Raw genomic sequence first — 20194 nt, forward strand, 5'->3', positions numbered from 1 at the left:
TACTCACGCGAGCCCTTAGTGGGAGAGTGGGAGGCAAAGGCAGTGAATTGGTTCCAATTTTTTTCTACTAATGCTGTCTGTGTAGTGTTCAGATAAAGCACTCGATTCTAAACGAATGGGCTTTCTGAAGCAGCACTGATGAGTCCTGACCTACCTTCTTCATGTTTCTGCAAATGGTGATTTTATCACCTCACAAAAAAAGACCCTGGCAGGTTAGCTTAAGACAACTGCACAGAAGACCTAGAGTCCTTCTTTGCTACAATCTAACTGCATTTTGTCTGGGAGAACAGAAGCTCCCTCAAGATATGTGGGGTTGGAGCCAGAGGCCACTGATAGCTATGAAGGGAATACTTTAGGGTATTTAGAGAATTCAAATCATGATGATTTTCTTATGCTCAAAGACTGTAATATAATGGTAGCATGCTCTCTTCAAAGAGCAACTTAATTTCTGAAGACTTTCTACTTACAGGCTTCTAGACATCTATTTCCCCCCATCATAATATTTCGTCTAACTACTGAATAATTAATCCTAAGGAGTAATCTAGTCTCCTAGGAAAAAGGCTTCTGACATCTGCTCCAGTGCATGTAATAAGTGCATAAGGACACATTAAGCAATGTATACCATCTGAGAAGGCTGGAATTCTTCTCCTAATCCAAGTTTATCTTGGGGAAAAAAAAAAGGAGAAAAGCCCATCTAAATTGTTGGAGCAGCCATTCATTTTTTTTTCTATTGTTTCACAAATATCCAGGACCTTAAAGGTTTCTTCTATCACACAGAAATGAAACAGATCAGCACACTCTCCTGCTCTCCTTTGTCTGTCAGTGGAACTCCACACCAACTACCCTAAGCTGCTACCACCCTGGGCTGCCAATGTGGGCTTCCAGATTGTGAGGCTGCAGGGTCAGATATGTGGCCTGGCGCTGTGCCGCTGCAGTGCTGGATGTCCAAAGGGGCCAGAAGCCATGCAGAGCCCTCTTGCTAATAGCCTGGCCACCTGTCTGCATGGGAAGACAAATTTCATTTCATGAGGTCTAGCATGGAAAGCAAATTGTCCACCCCTGCCTCCAAAAGCACTTGAGTGGCAGAAAGAAAAAAGGAAAAAAGTGCAGACCCCAAGAGTGGATATAAAAGTGGATCCTGTTGGGATGAACCTTCTTCTGAATAATGTCGTTTGGGTTCTATGCTGTTTACACCCAGCTCCCATCAACTTTAAGCTGTATTTACAGTTCCCAGGCTTTTAATCTAATTCTCTTAATTAAGTCATGCAATGCCAAAGAAACGGCATCACAGGGTTTTGCCCTTTCTTGCTTTCTAAAGGCCATCCAAGTCATATTCCCTAACATACAGGTACAGGAAAAAAGATGAGGCTTTTCTTGTTTTTAGGCTATTGTGTTAACAGCATTGAAATGGCACTAGAAAGATAAGAAAATGTTTGCAAAATAAGATTTCACCTGATCATCAGTCTCTATCTTGCTAAGTGTACATAATAATAAGATTTCAAATCATGGTCCAATAAAGGATTGTGCTTCAACAACACAGGGAGGGCTCCTGATTACTCCATAGTGAAGCCACCATCACAAACAGGATTTCCTAAAGAGGTCTTAGGGCAAGAAAGCGTCATTCTAACTTTGGCTCTGCCATCTGGGCAGCCCTGCTGCTCCTCCCGTACTGTAAACAGGCAGTTAGTGGGGATGGGGGAACACTCTTTCCTATTGTTCCTCATGCGTCTCAGTTCCCTTTCATCTTTGGTAACAGCTCGAATTTATGAGTATATTGGATGACCTTCCAAGACTTTCCTTCAGAGTTTTATTTACTTCAAGGATGCAGAAGGGCTCCATCTTTTGGCCTTCCTTATCCCAGCTATATGTGACTGAAGGTGTGGCTTCATCTCTGTACTCTGTTTAACTGAATGGAAAAGGAGTCATAAATACTGTATGTGTTTCTTTTACAGTCCAATGGCGATTGTGCATAAAAGATACTATTTCCCAATTTATACTTTCCAGTCCAGCCAGATCTTGCTTTTCCAAGAATACGCTGCTATTTCTGTGGCTTGCCTCATGCAGTCCTAGTTAAATATCCAATTAAACACCTTTAAAATCCACCTTGGGACTCATTTCATGGAGTCCCTATTATTCTAGTCCAGTTCAGGATAATTAATTTTTCTGAGCTCTTGTGGTATGAGAAATCTGTACCATGTAGTGCAGCAATTACATATTCAGTCTAATATCACTTGCTAATTATTTCATGCTAACACATCATGCATGTATTTTTAATTTGCTCTAAGTTCCTTGAAGCTTGGTCTTCCACTTCTTCACTATCTCCCAGTGCCCAGAATAACCTTAAGCACCTGGCAAGTTTTCAAAGAATATCTATACATTCATTAATTGACAGAAAAATACCATAGGAGTCCCTGGTTTCAATAAGTTTCATTTCCTTATGAGGCAAGTGGATCAAATGTATAAATATTCTGGGTAAGTAAAATAAAAAATGTTAAGCCTCCACCAAAGAAAAATCTGGAAGACTGTATAACTAGGGAGAAACATGACAAAATTGTTTTGATGAAGGCAAAGAGCAAATAATGCATTTGGCCCACTTTATGCCAAAGCTATTCCTAGAATGATAGGCTTTGAGCTATAGGCTGTAATATGTTCACTCATTCACCATGAGTTCATTCAGTGCCCACTTCGTGCCATGCCCTGTTAGGTACTAGGTATACAAGGTGAGCAAAATAAATATGGTCCCTAGCTTCATGGAATGACTGGAGCAAACAGGGTTAAACCAGAAAACACTATAATAAACATGTAATTACAAACTGCGGCAAGTACTGCGAAGGAAAGGACAGGGTGTTATGAGAGTGAATACCAGAGGGTACCACCTACTTCACTCTGGTTAGGGAAGGCCTCTCTGAGGAAATAACATTTAAGATGAGAACTGAAGGATGAGATGAACCAGTCAGGAGAGGAATTTGGGGTTGGGTGGAGGAGACTGTTCTAGGCGAGGATTCTAGAATCACTCCAGGCAGTCTTGTGAAGATACTGATATAACTGCTGCTTTTGCACTGCAAAGCCAATACACATACGGGTCCCAACAGAAAGAATACAGGAAAGTAATACACTAAGTCAATAAATATTTATTGAATGCTGACTATGTGCCAGACACAGTTCTATGCCTTTGGGATACCTAAGTAAACAAAGCAAAGATCCCTGTCCTGAAGTTTATACTCGATGATGAGAAATAAAAGCATTAATTTATATTCATCTAAATATTGTGGGTATGGCTACAGACGTGAGTATGTATATTATGAAACTGGGACAGTTTTAGAGGAAGGAACAGTTATGTAGGGGATGGAGGGGACAGTTGCCACCTGTTGGGAGACAATTGTCCATGGGCTCCTTGTGAGTAGAGGCACTGACTGCATTTGTCTTGGACTATATTTTCAAGTGAATGGCCTTGGAAGATAGAGATAGTGCCTTCTCTAGAGCAGAAGGTGCATCTGTTTAACATCCAGTATAATAAATATAATGTCTCTGTCTTAGTTTGCCAGAGCTGCTATGACAGATACCACACGAGTTGGCTTAAACAATAAGAATTTATTGGCTCTCAGTTTCAGAGGCTGGAAGTCCAACAACAAGGTGTTGGCAAGGCCATGCTTTTTCCTGAAGGCAGTAGTGTTCTGAGGCTGACTGCCTTACACACCTTGGGGGGTTCCACGCTTGCATCTCTCCAAGAGATCTCTTTTGGACAATCTCTCTCTCCTTGTGTCCGCTCTTCTGGTTTCTGGTGACTTCTGCCATCTTTTTCTGGTTTTGACTCCTGGCTTCTCATCATAAGGCCTCCCATAATCTGGATTAAGACCTACCCTGATTCAGATGGCCACACCCAAATAGCATCTTAGAAGATCATATTACAAATGAGTCCACACCTTAATGGATAATGCATCTTTCAAAGGGTGCCATTTACAAATGGGTTCTGAGATACAGGGATATGGATTAAGATTAAGAACACATCTTTCTGTTGGGCTGCATGATTCAATCTACCACAGTCTCCTTCTGAGGCAAATGTCCGGCATATTTAATGGCCATTATAAAAGATTTGAGTTACCCAAGCTTTGGGTTCCCCTCCTCTAATGTAATTCACTGCTTGTGCATGAGTCATCAGGCCCTTTTTCTGTTGCCTGTGGGAACTGGGGCTCTTGGAACTGGTGCAAATGGTACTCTGGCTACTGCTATTACTTCAAGCAATAAACTTTCTCTTTTTTTGTCTTTTTAGTTTAGAGACAAAGAGTAAGACAGTGATAAGATTGAAGTGCGTAAGATCAGGAAGACTAAAAGTGGCCGTGTTCACATATCTTGAATATCAAATCAAGGGGTCAATCCCTGACATCCAAGACAGATAAGTTTAGGACAAAAGAAAGGAATTGCTTCACATGGAGGACACTAACTTTACAGAACTTATCTCAATAAAAGGTTCTGACTGTAAAATGCCAAGTTTATGGATGACAGCCCTAGAATATTCAACTTAATACGTATTTGATGATTCCGTCTTTGCCAAGTGGAGGATCATGCCCTTCTATGATATGATTCTCATTATCTTCATTAGAGAAGGACTTTGGGGCAACAAAAATCATTAATCTGACCTAGCAAAGGCCATTTTTAATCTCTGAAATAAGAATTAGACTCAACTATTTTATTTGGGATCTATAACTTTAAAATCTCTTTAGAAAAAATTATAATTCATAATAATCTTAATTCATAAATATTAAACAGTCCTAGCAAAAATATGCTCATATATTAGGACAATGTTTCCCAAACTGGATGTGCAGAGCACTTCCAAGAAATTTTAAGAGGCATATCTTGAAAAAAAATGTTCTATAATCAAATATGTTTGGGAAGCAATACACTATATATCCTAGGAAACTGAAAATTTACATTAAAACAACAAAAGGTTCTGATAAATCCTAAGTAAGGAAACCTTGTTTAACCAAGAATTTCCCGAATTGTTTTAGTATTCAATGATTTCATAGCATGCCTATTATTGTCTCAGGAAGCACCATTCCATGACAACAGCTGATAGAAAAATGTTTGTTTAAGGATTTAAAAATGAAGATATGTGGTAAAGAATATACTACTATAATGACATCGTATCTAAAAAGTCTCACTAATTCAAAGTGGAAAATAACAGTGGTGTGGGGACAGTAAGAGATGACAGGTGACTTGAGGTCAGGTCTTCTCCACTTGGACAGATCCTTTAGGATCAATTGTTTCTTGGGTCCAAGGAGTCAGAAAGCCCCAATTCCTGGGGTGTAGTAATCATAATTATAGCCAACATTTATTGCTTTCAATCAATGTGCCGGGTGCTATTTTGAGTACTTAACATTAAATCCTTACAATACACTATGAGAGAGGTAGTCTTATATCCATTTTTACAGAAGAAGAAAAAAAAAACAACAAAAAACCCCGAGGCACACAGAAGTTAAGAAATTGGCCCAAGGTAGAATTAGAATTTAAATCCAGGAAGCCTGGCTCTAGTGTCAATTGCTCTGCTTTACTACCTTTGAAATTACAGCATATGTTAGTATGCTAACATATTGCCAGCACAATTCATATCACAAAGCAATGCACTGTCGTACCTTATAGTTGGTTGAAGCCTCATGAAAGTAGCCTTTAGAGCTTAGAGACCATAAATTAACACCCAGAAAGTTTGAGGACACATCTTAAAAAGATTGTCAAAGTTTTACAGTTGTACCCGAAGAAATAAATACAAATGGATCATCATGTATCCCCTCCCAAAGCATCTTCCCTTCGCACAATTCCTTCCTCTCCCTAGTTTGTCGCTCTATACAGCATTAACTTTAAGTAAACAATAAAGAAGCAACAAACAGTACGCACACCCTGTTAACCACAGCACTGTGCAAGGCCACTTTGTTAAAATGATTTGTCTCTAAAATATTTTTCTTACAATAAAATAACATATAGATATATACATGTTAGTGTGTTTTCCCCAAACTCCCAATCATCTTGCATGTTCTCAGCCAAATACGGAGTGCAGGCTCCTACTGGGTTCTTTTGGCCATTGGCACTGGGGCTCCTTACTGTGCAGGCATTCTCAGCAGCAGAGCACTCTAGTCAACATTCGGAATACTGTGTTCTGCACTGTTTACTGCCCCCCTCCCCCCACTATGTGCTGTTTTTCCCCAATTATTTTGGTGCCTTAATTTTTTATCACTGTTGTTAACAAATTACCATGAATTTAAGCAGCTTAAAACAATCATTTACCATCGCATAGTTCTGTAAGGTCAGAAGTCCAGGTGAAGCACAGCTCAGCTGGTTTTCTGCCTAGAGTCTTAGAAAGCTCAAGTCAAGGTGTCTGAGGTTCTGAGGATGAATCTGCTTCCAATCTCCTTCAGGTTGTTGGCTGAATTCAGTTTTGTGTGGTTGTAGGATTGTCTCAGAGCCTACATCTTAGAGCCAGCAGTGGCATGCTGAATCCTTCCCATGTTTGGTATTGCTCTGGCTTCACCTTTTGCCAATCTCTTCTGCCTCCAGTCTGAGAAAGTTCTCTAATTTTAGAGGGTTCAATGACTAGACTGAGTCACCCAGGTAATCCAGAATAATCTCCCCAGTTTTAAGGTCTATAACTTTAATAATCTACAAAGTCCTCTTTGCCATGTAACAAATTCACAGAGAATGTGGTGAAGACATTTTTGGGGGTGGTGGTGGTGGTCATTCTGAATATTATATTTGCTAAACATTTCAGTGCCACAATGGCTGACAGTGGTGAAAGATAATGTTATACCTGTCTCAAAAAACCTAAAGAAAAATTTTATAGTTAGATGGTGAATTCCAAGGTTTACTTCTTTTTAGAAAGCCTCTAAGGTCCTGAAAACAGGATAAAGATCAGCAGCCAGTTAGGATAGGTCTGTGATATTATAAAGGGCCTACAGAATTGCCCTAGACCAGTAATTGTTTAAAGGGTATCTGGAAGAAACTGCTGCCAGAAGCACAGCATGACTTCAGGGGACTTAAAGAGAATACAGGAATTACTGTAAATGTACATTCCCAGGAATGTACTTCCATGGCCTGAGGTGATATTAAAATATATATATATATTAACATGGAAGGCCTGGAGCAGGATTCTGGAGAACCCTGTAAGCCAGCTGTTACTCCTTTGGTTGCTAGATCCTAGGGAGTGCCTGGAGATCCTGCAGACAGAAAGGGGCATCTAGGGAGCTGGGGTACTCTGGATGGTGGCCTTTTTAACCAATGGGTATGGACATATTTCAATATTTTATCAACAGGTAAGGATAGGTAAGGGATGCCATAATATTAATAACACCAAGACATCCAACGACACGAATAACACAAGAGCTAGCACTCACGCTTTTAAGGGAAGGACACTATAGCACAGATACTTTCATATTGAACATTCTTCACAATCTGTATTGAAAGGTTGTCATTTATGAAGCATTTTCACTAATGCTGAACATTTGATTAATTTCACTTTTTAATTAATTTAGGTAATGCTTCAATAGAGAAATTCAAAGTATTAAAGAAAAACAGGGAAATGGAAGAAATTATAGTATCAGAAGAAACAGAGCACCCACCTGAAAGTTTAACCCAATGTGCCTTTTGCATCAATCTCTGCCTCAATTCTCCTCAGGCTACTCCAATTTGTCTTTATAATTCTCGTATTTCATTCATCTTCCTTCCATTTCATCTTCAGTTTTTCATTTTAACCTTTTCTTTTCTATTTTTTCTTTTTAGGTACTTTAAAATTTAGAGATCATCTTTTTCTAGTCACAGATGGGCTAAAATAAAACATTTTAATCATGTTTAATTAGACTTTTAAGTCTGATGGTATACTCTCCCTGAAGCTTTTTCGGGGGAATTTCTGAAGTCTAATTACAGGGCTATTCTCATAATATGGACTAATAGTTCATAATGAAATTATTTGCTTTTAAGCATCATCCAGATGCTGTTAGGAAAAATATACTAATCCAACCACATTCCTGTAGGGTCATTAGCGTACCCAGTTCAAACAGGTATGGTGGGCTAAAAATACAGTTCTCCGAACTTCTGTGAAGAGTTGGGTATTGGGTCTGTGGACAGTCCCATAAGAAGTCCCTTTTATACTCTATGACCTCCCATTCTTGTGCTAATTTTGATATCCCTCTCGCTTAATTCAAGTACGCCCAACTGGTATTAAACAGACAGTAACTGAATTCTTGCATGTCTGAAACTCTCTGTTGCCTTCATACATTTAAGACAATTCAGCTGAATGAAAGTTCTTGGGTCGCAGCCTATTCCCCACCAAGCTATAGATTTTCCTCTATTCTCTTCTGGCGTTTAGTTAAACAAAAGAGAAGTCTGAGGCCAGCCTGACATTCTTTCTTTTTTTGTATAGCTTTAAAATAAATTTATTTGATCCTTGAAGGGTTTTTCTTTCTCCTTGGAGGCTTTTCCCTTCTCCATGTAATGCAAACGTTTTGCCAGGATGTATTTTATGTCAGGCTTTGTAGTGGATTTCATGTGTTGTCTTCCCAGAATCCCTTTCTCCCTTCTACCTAGTAACAGAACCCTGACGTCATTCAGACTACCATCCAATCAACAAATTCCATTTCTCTGTCCTTAGTTACTGGTTAAAGTTAGGCACATGACCTAAGCAGTCCAATCTGGATGACCCTCAGGACTCTTGCTTAGAATCCTGGTACAGAGCATGTATTCTTTCCCTGAGTATCCTGGTATGGAGATGTGAAACCTGGAACTCCTACAGCTACTTTCCCATGAGGGGAGACTGTCTTTAGAAGATGCCAAGACAGAAAAGGCACTCTCAGAGAAAGAGCTGCAGCTCCTAGAGTAAGCCAACAAATTTCTTTATCTTTAGATGGTTGAACTGAGTTTTTTGTACTTACAGCTCTGAGCATCCTAACTACTAGTTATCTCTTTTCATTCATTTTTACCCCAAATATTGTTGCTATATTTTAATCTGCACACACAAGTCTATTCTGAGTTTAAGAACATTTTTCTTTAATTACATTTTTCATTATTGCATTTCAGGACCATTGATTTCTTAGGCCAGATTTCCATTCTCTATCCCTTTCATATTTGTCATTTCCTCTCATTTTAATCCTTCTGTTCTTTTCCTCAGCATTCTGTATGAACTTTTCAATATTTTTCCTTTATATCAATGATTCAATTTCCTACAGTGATAATTCTACTTTTTCCCCCTCCTGTCAGATTTTAATTATGCTACTGTACTTTTTTCCTTACAATTCCTCATCTCTTTCATCTCCCTTTCTGTCTCAGTCTACTGTTTTTACATTTAGAAAGTATGTCTTCCAGTATTCTTTTCAGTTAGTCTAAAAGTTCTAGAAATTTTCTTCTAGTTTTGTTAATCATATTCAGAGTTTTGTATTTTTTTGAGTCTTTTGGATGATATTTCATCTTGGTTCAGTAGTATTTTTCAAAAGCCACAAGAATTTTTTTTCTTTTAGTATGTTTTCTCATTCTTCTAAAAGATCAGTCCCTATCCAGACAAAGTTTGCTATTCAATACAATGTACACAATACCTTGAACTCATTCTGTAAAGATTTAATGCTGTCTAAATAGCTTGTAGTTCAATTTTAAGAATCTAACATGCTTTCATCTAATATCGCTCTCTTATCTCCTGTTTCTGTCCACCCAAACTAGTTACTCCCTGCTCCCTACATACATTTTTCCACTTACGTTTTTTAGGAATTTGTGGTCTCTTATCTGAGAGAAGAGATGTAATACTGATGGCAGAGGGTCAGGAACATTGTGAAGAACTTAATAGGAACAGTAATGGGAAGAGCTGCCCAAATTTCAAATTGAAATCAACTTTGCATTTCTGAAACGAGGAGGAGTGAGGGAAGGAAAAAAAGGTCAACCTAACTATCTCCAGGTCACCAAATGAGTCACCAAATGGGTTTTTAAATTCAATTCTGGCTAAATGGGAATTCTTCCAAATAATTTAGATAATTGTTTCACTGCCAGCCTTAGTTTTTGGTACTGGACATTTCTGTCCTAAGTAGAAAATTGAAGAAGGAGCAGTAGGGGCTCTTAACTAGATATCATTTTAAACTAAAAGCTCCTCATATTTTAATAAGTTTTGAATAAGGGCTGACAGAGGTAATGCAACAAAACACTGTTAATATACAATCTGTAGAAAAGGTACCAGTTTAAAGAAAAAAAATGAGAAGTGTCTAAGCATTAACTAAGTTCAGTGTCATTTTCTGGGGGGACTATATACCACTTAACTGAGTGTCTTTGAAATTAACTTTATTGTATGCTGATACCTAGAGAATTCAATATGGCTCGGACAAGGAAAAACAGATATAGCAATTGGCTTCCAAATTACTTCTGCATCTTGAAATATCAGTATGTCAAATTATTACCAATTAAATGGCTAAACAACATAGCAGAGACATACTTGGCAGGCTCCTGATGCCTAACTCCCAAAGTTTTGGAGCTCCTCCCAGGGTTTGGACTGCGAATGTTCAACAAACCCTGACTGTGCTAGTGATAAGAGAAGAACTGGTAATATCCAACTCAGATTGTAGTAAAAATCTAATTTCCACTGGGTACCTGTCATTTTGCATTGCTTATACTATTTCAATTTGCAAGTAAATACAGTCCACATGTCTATAGCTATCGCCATCACATCTTTTTTTCTCTTTCTTATAATAAGACTTTGTAAAATGTTTATAAGAAAAACAGAAGATTTCAAAATATATTTATCAGATTCTGGGTTTTATAAAAGCTTATGTATACAGGTACACAACAGCCCAAAGCTAACAGCCTCTAATCTTACCTTTGAGTAAATTCTAATCCCTGTAAATTTAATTTAGCAAAACAAAACTGGGGCAATAAATCAGAAACCCAATATACTACATATTACCAGAGAAGGTAGATATAGAAGGCCATGTTGAATGCTCCGTATTTCCCATGGTTAAAATGGGAGGTGGTGGAGGGAGAGTGATATAGGGAGAGAGGGAAAAAGGGACAGGAGAGGGAGAGGAGTCTGGAGGGAGACAAGAGGGGAAAAGGAAGGAGAGAAAGAAAATTAACTAGGACTATCTTTTATATCTATAGGAAAAATGCACAATGCTTCTTGGTTAAAACAAGTGCTGGGTCTTGCAGACACCAGCTCCTCCAGCCACCATGGGAAGGCCAGATGGGAGGCAGAAGTTCATTCAGGGCACAACAATGGGGCATGGGTGTCAGACAGACAAACGCCACCCTGCAGCAGTGGACCTCATGGAGTTGCCAATAGATTGTCACCACAACCTATCATTTTAGTATAAGACCAAGTGGAAACTTGCCGCATCTTTAATTTACCATTTGTTGCCATTTAGCACCTGTGAAGAGTAATTTAGACATACAATAAAATTTCATATGATTTTACGTTTATAGGAAAGATCTTGTATTATTCATTATATTGTCTTGTCTAGTAAATTTGCATGACTGTTATAAAACAACAAATGTGAAAGTTAAATCATGCTTTGAAAAAGGTGTTACCAAAGCCAGAATCAATTCAATCAGAGGTCCAAGGTCCAGCTAAAACAATTTTGTGCAGGCCTGGTACTTGTTATTTTGTAGGGCTGGAAGCATATCATGTTCACGAGAGCAAGGAGACAAGGATGAGAAGTTTACCACCGAATGAAGAGTTTTTTTTTTCTTTAAAGATTGGTCTGCTGAAAACTGATTTTCAAGGTTTAAAATGTCTACTTTCTCTGCCAGTGTTTTACATAAAAAATGGGTGGCTTTTGGCCACAAACCAAATATTTTTTACCTGACCTAAAGGTCAAAAGATACAAAATCTGAAGTAAAGAAGCATGAGCTCTGGCGAATAAGAAGGAAGGATGATATAAAGAGAATTCCCAGGCCCCACGTCCTGTCTGTGGAAGAAAGATCCGAACTCAGTAACACATTATTCTCCAAGTCTAGGCTGTATGGAATGCTGCAGAATGATTTTTGCCCTGCTTGTGCAGTCTAAAAAATTGCTGGGGATTTTATCTTAAGATAATTTGTTTTTAACTGACAAAATTAGGGTGATTCCTTCCCTATTGCTATCCAACTATTAAAAAGGAAACTTGCAGGGAAAGAAGCTTCTAATGCTTCAAACTGAGTTCAACAACAGTTTTTATAAAATTACCATATTCACTCACGGTTTTCCCTTGATATTATTTTAAAATAGGGGCAGAAGAGGTACCCAAGGCTTACATGAGTCCTTGTCTTGTTTTACCCTTGACAACCTTTCTTAATCTTTGATAATCTCAATCCTACCTCCTACCTTAAACTGAAAACAGTTTACTTGAAGTTTTTGGAGGGTAATTTGGTTCAGCTAGCAGAATTTTAAATATGCATGGTATTTGACCCTGTAATTTCACATCTGGAATTCACCATACAGAAATACTTGGTTAAATATTCCACAAAATAAGGACAAGGTTTTACATTCTTTGTAATAGGACCAAAAACCAACCAACCAAGCAACCAACCCTAATGGCCATTAACAGGGAATTAGTTGAATTATGAAACAAATAAACTGACAATTTACTCATCAGTTTAAAAGTGCAAGTGCGATGTCTATGTATTGACATGGAATCATATTATAATAAAATAAAGCAAATAAAGCAATGCACAGAAGAAATGTATAGGTGTATATGCATATGTGTACATGTACTTATAAACACAAACACATTTGGATTTGCAATAAAGAAGATATGAAAGTATATTCAGGGGGTTATCTTTGGGAAGCAGATTTTGTATGGGACTATAGGAAGGACAATATTCAATTTTTATACTTCTGTACCATTTTGACATTTTTACAAATAGACCCTTAATTTCTGGTTTAAAATTAAAAAAATAAATAAATAAAGCTAACTGGCATCTAAATCTCTTAACTTGTTCCTTCCTTCAGCAATTCTTGTCCCTGAAAGTGGCATTGTGGATTGAGAGATCACAGAGACAAACATTTTTAAAACAGAATACATTGCGGAAGATTTGTCAGTGCTGATAAACTTGCAGGTTGGTGCTCTAGCACAACTAACTCAGGGGAAGAAGGCCAGGTGGCTTCAACAACCTCAGGTCAGTGTTGGTTCAAGATACAAGAACTTGAACTTCTATAGCCCCCACCCAAACTAAAAAAGACAACGTAGGAGACAGAAGAGTGAGAAAATAATAAGGCAAGGGTAAAAGGGCACTGACCAATTTTTTTCTCTTTTTCCCAATAAATACAAGTTGTCCTTTTCTTCAACTTTTTATTTGATAGTTGAGACCTGAATCGTCTAATGCAATACACGTAGCTATGAGCACTTGAAATGTGGTTACTCTGCACTGAGACGTGCTCTCCGCTCAAAAATCATTGGTCCTGACACCCAGGGGTATAAATAACATTGTCAATGTGGAATATGACTCCCAGGGAGGAATCTGAACCCAGCATCGTAGGATGGAGAACATCTTCTTGACCAAAAGGGGGATGTGAAATGAAATAAGTTTCAGTGGCTGAGAGATTCCACAAGGAGCCGAGAGGTCACTCTGGTGGGCACTCTTACACATAATACAGATAACCCTTTTTAGGTATTAATGAATTGGAATAGCTAGCAGTAAATACCTGAAACTATCAAACTACAACCCAGAACCCTTGAATCTTGAAGACGATTGTATAAAAATGTAGCTTATGAGGGGTGACAATGTGATTGGGAAAGCCATGTGGATCACTCTCCCCTTTGTCCAGTGTATGGATGGATGAGTAGAAAAACGAGGGCCAAAAAAAAGCACCCAGTGATCTTTTTTACTTTAATTGTTCTTTTTCACTTTAATTTTTATTCTTATTACTTCTGTGTGTGTGGTAATGAAAATGTTCAAAAATTAATTTTGGTGATGGACGCACAACTATATGGTGGTACTGTGAACAACTGATTGTATGCTTTGTATGACTATGGTATGTGAACACATCTCAATTAAATTGAATTATTTAAAAAAAATATTGGAAAAAAAAAACATTGGTCCTGAAACTCAGCAGGTGATGCAATTAAGACTGGGGAGAAGGGAGTGTAATAGGATAGTAAAAAGAAATTGAGAGGCCATTGCAGAATAATGCCCCAAACAGCAGGTGGCCACGAATATCTCAATTTCCTTGGGGGGGGGGTGAAAAAGGAGACTGAGCAAAAGTTCAGGGAAGCAGGAAAATTGTTGCCATAGGACAGGGATTCTAAGAGGCACAGTAGAAAGGATTAACAGAAAGAGGTAGAGAGAACCAGAGAAGGGGGATGCTGGCCACTCGGAACAGGGATGGGAACACGGGAACTAAAAATAATGGACCAGTAATTGCTGGCAAGAGGGAAGCAATGACTTCAGAAGTAGGTGGGAAGGGCACGATGGCAGAAAAGTAGGAAGAGGAGGAAGAAGATAAAATTAATTTGTGGAGAATACCGCAAAATATGCAGACCCAGAGGGCCAGAACTGGGAGGTATTGGGGTGGTGTGGTAGAAGGCTGAAGAGCTCAGGGGAAGACCAGGCCTGATGGTGGTTTCTCAATATATGTCGTGACAACAGATACATTTTTCAAAGTCTTGTTAAAGACACTCATTAAGAACTAAAAAACAAACAAACAAAAAAACCCAATATTTGATTTTATTAACATTTTTGGAAATTTCCCATATAGCTACTTGTTAAATCATACTTTGAAAGATTATACTTTCTGTATATATGTTATATTTTGCAGTAAGGAAATAACTGAAACTGTGGAACTGTAACCCATAGCATTCTTTGAAATATGCTCTCCAACTATCAGTTAAATTGCACTTGAAAAGTTATCACTTCTATGTATACATGGTATATTCTAAGATAAAAAAGATGATTTTTTTAAAAAAAGTACTCTGCTCTTATTTAGAACTGTTCTGTACACGTTGTTCAACTATGAGCTGTCTTTTTCCTGATTAACATCTTGGGTATTTCCTTGTTCAAGAATATGTTCCTTTAGAGTACTTCCCATCTGACTGGTTCCTTAAAGAAAGGCAAAAAAAAAAAAAAAAAAAAAAAAAAGCCTAGGAAAATATCCAAGAAGTGATAAGAAATCTGAAAGTCCAAGTGCTCTGGTTTCCACGCAAGTATTCTGACCTACCCAAGGTGATGGGCTTCCTTCCTTAGGCTGGGCTTGCCTTTTGGTGCCTTGGTGTCCTAGTCAGCCAGTTAAGGACCTTATTTCCCTGATGTCACTAAAGAGAGGGCTCAAGTATGGGGAAACGCCAACACAGTAACCAATGGGAAAATTGGCAAGGCAGTCAGTGACATTTTAAAGACATCTGCTCATGGACCACTTAGCCACAAAGGACAGTATTACCATCAGTTTCTCAGCTACTGGGTATTAATTCATAGAAATCATGACGACAAGCCTAGAGAGGCTATCATACAAGGAGCAATATAACCATGAAGTCTTGCTTGTTTCCTTCTAACAGTGACTGTATTTGTTACATTCTTCCTGGTGGCATCTGGCATTTCTTAGCTAGGGATCAGTAGAGTTGGCAACCCAGAACTTCTAAGAATTACTATTTGTTTACCAGAATCTCCACATTCAAAGAATTTGCAGAATGTTTTATTTTTTAAAATATGCATTTTCTTTTTATGACTTCGCTGTAATCTGAAAACCCCATAATTTTCAAACCACAGGCAACAGTTCTGAAAAGGACCACAAGGCAACCAAAAGATACCAGACAGTTAACAGTGTAAATTTATTTTGCTATGAAGTAAAACTTCTAATTAGTGGGATTTTAAAATCCATCCATCCTTCCATCCATTCATCCATTCATCCAACCATCCATCCATCCACCCACCCAACCATTCCAACCCATCCATTAATCTGGAGAGTTTGCTACTGATCAAATTCATGACAATGTTTTTTTAGTGTTAAAATAAAATTTAAAGTGGAATAAAGATGGATTACACATGGATGGAGGGTTAAATAGAGGAAGATAAAAATCCAGCTCTTAACCATTGTGTAGAATGCTTCTGTAGGTCAGTGTGGACAATTATTAATACTATATCATAATGAGAAATGGTATTTAAACTCCCTGGCTCTTTATCAACCATCTGCCCTAAAACTCTTTTTACTGAGTTCGTATTTCCTACATTTGGGAGCTCCAGGCCCAGGGCCTTCCCCAAGTGCCCTGAAGACTGCACACAGCAGCTTGCGTGACCTAGGACAGCTTACCTCCCTCCCAAAACTACCTCCTCCCTGAACTCCCTGAGGTACTATTATCTACAAGATAACCTATAATCCTTCCCTCTTCTCTTCTGACTACAATTGATCCCTCCCTACGTCAGAAGACCCCCTCCTCTCATACCCATTTGAATGTCTTTGTCCTAATCCTTATAAACCACTCTCTGGCACCCCCTGCTTCTGCACCTTATACACCAAGCTCTGAACCCGCAGCCATTCGGAGTAGCTGACTACCCACCCTGTAGGTAAGCCCCAAAATCAAAGCTCATGTCTCAGAATGTGTCCAGTGCTTTCTTCAGTCCTTAAGCTGCAAAAGCCATCTTGGGCCATAACACTACATATTTGATTTTAGAACAGAAGGAATGCACTTCTTAATATTACAACAGAGAATTGGTCAACCTTTCCTGTATAAGTAGACATTGGAAATCAAGGCTATTAAAGTGTGGGATGTTTCTTGCCCTTTCTAAAATATCATTGCTGCTATGTTACAATAATGCACAAAACATTCCAGAAAAAAAAAAGGTCTATTAGGTCAAACAACAGCAAAGGCAGTAACATGGAAAAGTAGAAGAATGAAGGCTACAGAGTCATGCAACCACGTTAACAGTGGTGTGACAATGGACAAACTATTTACCCTCTATGCCGAAGACTCTGGTTGGTTATCTGTAAACTCTGAATAACAGCCTTCACAATGTGAGTTTAACGAGATAATACAAGTGACAACAGACAAGTGTTAACTCCCTTTGCTTCTTTCTTCTCCCTAGGTTATGGCAGGATGGTGAACCTTACTGATGCATAAACTATTCTTCCTCAAAGGTTTTTATATATCCAAATAACATGTGACTTCTAAGGAAGTTTAATCCTGACTTCTAGACTTCCTTGAGAAGTTTCTTTCATGCCCTGAAAATGGTCTTATCATATCTGCTTGCAGTACCCTGTACTTCTTCATAACACTTACCACAGCTCTGGTTAATTAACTAATAGTGCAATAATACCTCTCTTCGCCACTAGGATTCAAGTTATCTCTAGAGAAGAAGGCCTGGCATATAGTAGCCACTCAATGAGTTATTTGTGTAATGAATTAAAACGCCCTTTACAGGGTTTCCAACATGTTACCTACACCACTGGTGTTATGGGAGATGATTTCAGGGTTGAATTATTTAAAAATAATTTTAATAGTTATATATTTATCTTAACGTGTATCAGAAAAATAAATCACTGGCTCATCAAGTCTGTGATTTTATATATTTTTGCTTAGGATGAGGCTAAATTTTAAAAATGAACCTACTTATCATAGCTAAAAATTAAGTAAATCATAGTATAAGAATATGGCTAAAGTAAGGGGAATATGATCCCCTTCTGGAGTCTTCCATTGTAAGATAAAGATGAATTAACTGAATTGTAAAGCGGTTCCCTAAATGTATTACATGTACAAAGCTTTATTTGGTTAAAACTAACAAACAGATAAACAAAAGAGATGATGAAAATTTTGGGAACTAATGCCTTGGGAACAAGTAAGAACAGAGAGTGGATGCATACCAGGACTCCCTGATTTAGGATTAGCCTGAGGTAATGAGAAAGTCTGCTTTAAAGTCCATGGCTTATGAATTCTCAGCTGGGCACCACAAAAAAGGCAGGGCAATAGTGAAGGAAGAGTCAAGTCAGAACCAGGTTAAGCTGGGAGCTCAACCCTAGAACACATCTGACATAAATAAGGGGCATGTCATGGTCAGATTATCTGGGTAATGTCAAAGGAAATACCAAATGTGAACTGAGCAGGAACAAAGGTCAGATCCTGTGGCTGTATTCAAGGTCACAGTCAAACCAGCAGGATCCACCTTGGAGACTGGCACCCACCATAGGAAGGTCGTGTGGTTGACCTGAATTCATTCTTCTTCAGCCTTAAAGGAACATGGTCCTGGATTCTGATATTGCTTGTGCCTCTTGGAGCAATTTTTCTCAATTTACTACCTCTGTGCAAGAGTCCAGGAAAGGAGGCACTTTCTTTTGTACACACACTTGAAAAGCCAAAGAGTCACTCCCCAATATCTCACTTTTCCAGCAAACTGAAGCAAGACTGTTGCCACTATTGTCAAACTAGCCTTTTTCAGAGCCTCCAACACTTGAGCCCCTCTTCCCAGTCCTAATGCTAGGGTAGAGAGAGAAGTATTCCTGCCGTCTTGGATAGAACACAGAATGAGTTTTTCCATAGACACAATGTTATAAATACAGAATAGATTTTGATGAATTAGCACAATTTGAATGATATTTCAGAATTCTACAAGCTAGGCTAGGAACTGGATTACCAATAACACTATCACTTCAGTGGGAAAATGTTTTTAATGCTTTAAAATGAAATCTGGGGTCACAATTGTTCCATTACTGGAGACTGCCTATACTTAAAAAATACAGCAATTTCCTTAATAGTGAATGCTTAAATCTACATATCTTAAATTTCACCTTTCAACATTATTCAAAACTATGTTTCTTTTAACATCAATGATGGCTGGTATTCAAAGTCTGTACTATTGAAAAATAATTTATTCCCCAACTACATACCAAAAGAAGGACTCCATCTTTACATTACATTAAACATAAGTATAATTCCAATAAATATTGCTCAGCTGCACTGTTATTCCTGGGGTAAAATGGAATGACTGACCCAACTCCCATCCTGTTCTACTGACAGTAAATGATCCCGGGTTTTGACCATACGCGTTTAACCCAGTGTTTCCCACAGTTGCCCTATGAAAACAATAACTTGAGTTCCTTTTAAAACAAGAATCCTGGCCCCAATCCAGTAATGACTCAGAATCTCAAGGGTGAGGCCTGGGAGCTGCACTTTTAAAAAGTACCTGGGTGATCCCTGCCATTCAACCAATAGTTCTCACAGTGTGTTTATCAGTATCACTTGGAGAAGGGCTTGTTAAAACACAGGTTTCTGGGCCCCACCCCCAGAAGTTCTGATCTAAAAGGTCTGGGGTGAGGTCTGAGAATTTGCATTTCTAACAAGTCCTAGGTGATATGATGCTGCTGATCTGGGGATCTCACTTTGAGAACCATCTAGAATGTCTGGCAAACACTGCAGCTGAATTCAATACTAACTTTTCCCCTCCCCTCCCTGTAGAAAAACAACACTGGATTTGGATTACCAAAGCTTCCTTTAGAATCATATCCCTGCTACCTTTTAGCTGCCTGATCTTTAGACAATAAATCTACTACACCTTCTCAGTTTCCTCTTAATGAGAGGGTTAACTAAGGTAGCTTCAGGGAAGGGATTTGCACCTGTACTTGGCACACTGTAGGCCCACATTAAACCCCTGTGTACTTCTATCTCTTTGCCATGATCCCCTTCTGGAGTCTTCCATTGTAAGCTAAAGATGAATTAACTGAGTTGTAGAATGGTTCCCTAAATGTATTACATGTACAAAGCTTTATTTGGTTAAAAGTAACAAACAGATAAACAAACAAACAAGAAATGACTGATCACTCCTTTTCCTTGTGAGCTATCAATATAGCTACATTTTGAATATAATGTGTCCAATCTGTGTGAATATACTGTTTCCCAACTCACATTTTCCCCCATGCAAATAAAAACAGAAAAGGAAAAAGAGAGATTAGATTATAATTAGGTTCTCTGTTTAATTTTGACCAGGCTGAATAGTACCAGGATATGGATATTTTCCAAGCATATCTTCATTATATTGCTTGGCTATTTCTTGTGACTTGAAAATTAAACAAAGTGAATCACAGACTTTCGGTATCAGGGGGTCCTGGAGGTCATCCAGCCCACCCAACTACTCTATGAATGCCTCTGAAAACATGTTCCATGTGTGGTGGTCCAGCCTCTGACAGCCCATGAGAAGAATGCACTATGTTCAGAGACCCTAATCATTTCTTTAGATAACTGTCTAGTCAGTAGACGCTTCCCCTTCTGAGTAAAATTCTTTATTT

At 38.4% G+C, this 20194-nt stretch overlaps 1 protein-coding gene across 3 annotated transcripts in view; it reads right to left on the reverse strand.

Annotated features, from left to right (window-relative positions):
- CDK6 (cyclin dependent kinase 6) overlaps window positions 1-20194 on the reverse strand; it is a 234551-nt gene that overhangs the window by 45405 nt on the left and 168952 nt on the right. The window lies entirely within an intron of this gene.

The sequence above is a fragment of the Choloepus didactylus genome, chromosome 5, assembly GCF_015220235.1.
Source record: "Choloepus didactylus isolate mChoDid1 chromosome 5, mChoDid1.pri, whole genome shotgun sequence".
In the NCBI taxonomy this organism is placed as follows: Eukaryota; Metazoa; Chordata; class Mammalia; order Pilosa; family Megalonychidae; genus Choloepus; species Choloepus didactylus.